The sequence below is a fragment of the Galeopterus variegatus genome, unplaced genomic scaffold (assembly GCF_000696425.1).
Source record: "Galeopterus variegatus unplaced genomic scaffold, G_variegatus-3.0.2 Scaffold3227, whole genome shotgun sequence".
In the NCBI taxonomy this organism is placed as follows: Eukaryota; Metazoa; Chordata; class Mammalia; order Dermoptera; family Cynocephalidae; genus Galeopterus; species Galeopterus variegatus.
In genome coordinates, this window is record NW_007729338.1 from 129,599 (window position 1) to 133,058 (window position 3,460).

Consider the following 3,460-nt stretch of genomic DNA (forward strand, 5'->3'; position numbering starts at 1 on the left):
GTAGGCATAAGGACAATTCTTTGTGAACACCAGATTATTCCAAGATGAGGCAATGCCCACAAGTCAGTGTCTGGAATGATTAAGGAAGGAAAGATGGAATAAGGAAAAGAAGCCATTTTCTTCCCCATAAACGAGAGCTGTTTGTCTCAACAACCAAGAATGGAGATTACAACATTAGACTAAAGCAATATAGGGGTTTAAGAATTATTTAATACTGGCATAGGCATATCTAAGTATTTTTGCATCTGGCACAGGAATTTTTAAAGAAGCTCCTATAGCCTATACATTTTTACCATATCAGTAATGTATTTTAAGGGCATAACACACTGAGATTTGTGCTAACCAGGGTAGTGTTTGCTTTTAAGCTTGCATTTTGTAAAAGTGAATTTTTTAAAAAAATTAAAGCCCTCCAAACTATTCAGCCTAAGACTTTTTATGTTATATTCCCAAATTTAAGCTCTGCTGCACCAGAATACAATAGGAGCTAACATATGATTATACACAATATATGGATTATTGCAGTTTATTTAACACTAAAAGTTTCATGCTTCATATACAATAAAATATATTACAATGATCACTTTTTAATGCTTTATTCATTGGTTAAAAGAATATACATTTAACATAAACCATACAACATCAGTCATCAGGTCAAACATTCAGCTGGTTTCCTTACAGTTTCTGTCAGGAGTTATTTTATCTGATCACACTTATAAGATAAAATCTCACCACATCTGGCATTTACACATACTGTGCCAGTGGATTCACACTACTGATGTACATATAAAATCCGCATGGTATGTGCTCACTGGAGACAAAACAGTGCACACCTGTCAAAAGGTCATTTTAATATAAGATGGTAAAACCATTTGTAAAACACATATAAACTTTTTCCATAAATAGAATCATATCTGGACATCTGTTGCATAAATTGTGTTTCCAAAGCTTACAATAGAGCAGCCAGGTCTCAGCACTGCTGGGCACCCATGTTGGCTACTTACTTTATTATTGCAGACTGTCCTTTAACATTAAATGCACAACATTCGTACCACTTAAAACTGGGGTCAGGTGGAAGTCTCACAGAGACCACGTCTGTACCGCGGTTGCCCTGAAACAGTTAAATCGGCTTTTAAAGCCTCTCAGATATAACAAGGTTTTAAAACATACTTCATGGAATGTTCTTCATGTATCATAGCAGCTCATACCTGTGATAGAACAAGCTTTCAGTTTTTCCTTTCTTTCCTTTACATTCACTATTCACAGTGAAACAGGTGCATGTTTTTTTTTCTTTTTTTTTTCTTTTGTTTTTTCAGAGTTCTGAGGTTGCTGACTGAGCCACAGCACAGCTGTGTACCACAGGTCGAAATTCGACCTTAAATATTACAATCTAGCAGTATCTGGCTGGCCAGAGCGGGCCGGCCCCTGCCAGCATGTGGGCACTTCTTCATTTAAGTCTATTCTTTGGCAGCTGACATGTGTGCTGACAGAGAAAAATCCAGTGACTTGTTGCTAGGGATTTCACGACTAATGTTTGTTTGCAAACATGTGTGTTTACAACTCTGTATTTCGATTTTCTTTATGAGGTTTGACCCTGGAATACAATTTCTTTCTTCCTCCACTATCTGAAATCTGGGTTAAAAAGCTAACTTGAATGTATAATGTAATTGATGAATAAAATTATGTCAGATATAGTTAAAAAAATCCAACAATTTGAGTATTCATGTTTATGTAAATGTATGTTTTTAAGGATTAAGCAATGTTCTAACCTAGTACTGTACAAAATTCAGAATGGTAATTGGTGATATTAACTATTATGTACGTAATGAAAGTTAAAGTCTTGGTTTTTCTGTTAAAGGTAACTCATTTGAGATCAGATTATGCTCTTTTCTTCCATTTCAAGTCAAAATTAATGAAATGCTACCAGAATGCATGGGTATAGTGCAGTGCATACAAATCCACCAGTCTATGGATATATATCTATATATTGTATAAAAATATTTTGGCTCCTGAGCTCTGAACTCTGATACACAAAGAATAAAAATATCAAAAAGGCAGAGTAACTCAATGAAAAATAAAGTTAGCCAGCAACCTCAGACAATCTTCAGTTGTATATCCTTAGGGTTTGGTAACAAGTCTATTAACTGTGAAAGCCCTATACATTGTCACTTTGAACTTCTAAACCAATACCCGACTACGTTCTTTGATCAAGAAGTAGAATATACAAATATAATTCTGTAAAGCTAATACTGATTAAACACACACAAAAGGATTAATTCACACTACTGAAAAAAAAAAAACCATAATAAGACCCGGGAAGTGTTTGCAGCACAGGCAGTGGGGGAGGAGATGGGCCCACCAGGGGAACACTGTGGCACAGCAAGGACAGCTGACTGGCACCCCAATCAGTGAGGGACCACCCAGATGAGACTGGTCAGGAATATAGAATTGCATGGGGTGCAGTTTGATGAAAAGACTCAGGCCCAGATCAGAGTTTCTACACAACCTAGGTGCACCATGTCTCTGGAGAGCCAGAAGTACCTATAAAGTCAACCATTAAAACTGGAGCTGCACAAAAAGCCTTCCCTAGGGAATCAGCAGCAAAGCAGCAATTTAGCTCAACCACACAGCTCAAATACTGGTCTCCACAGGAAGTTCCCCCATTTTAGAAGTAAGTAAAGGACAAAAAATTAGTTCTGGCCCAGGCACACTGCCAGTATCTTGGGGCCTGCCTGGGGACCTGAGACATGAAGCCAGGGACTGGGCCCCCCCTCCCACAACCAGGCACACCACCAGCACCAAGGAGCATGCCAAAACATCATCTCCATGTGGGTGGCCCACCGCAGCCACCACAGTAATCATGGCTGCTGCAAAAGTGGCTAGATGCCTCAAGCACCGTGAATATGGTCTGCCATCCACTGGAGTGCATTGACACATCACCAGCAGAGACCAAAGAAAAGAAGAGGATGTCTCTTGCCACAAAGCCCATTCCAGAGTAAGATTCAATAAAAATAAAAATAAAAAAAAAGTTTAAAGTATACATCAATAGATGTTATTGCTTTGGATAGTGATGTATCATATGGAATTAATTTTTAATTCATATATATGTATCCACTAACAACACATAATAAACTGGTATTTTTCATTTGTGAAAAATCATCTCCCATGATGCTTCACAGTCCAAGTTATGAAGTGACACTTTAAAGATAAATTGTTATTGCCAATATCAAATATGTAAAGTACAAAACAGTCATAGGCATATGAAAAAATGCTCAACATCATTCAGCATCCGGGAAATGCAAATCAAAACTACACTGAGAAACCATCTCACCCCAGTTAGGATGGCTAAAATCCAAAAGACTCTGCATGATAAATGTTGGCGAGGTTGCCGAGAAAAAGGAACTCTCATACATTGTTGGTGGGACTGCAAAATGGTGCAGCCTCTATGGAAAATGGTATGGAG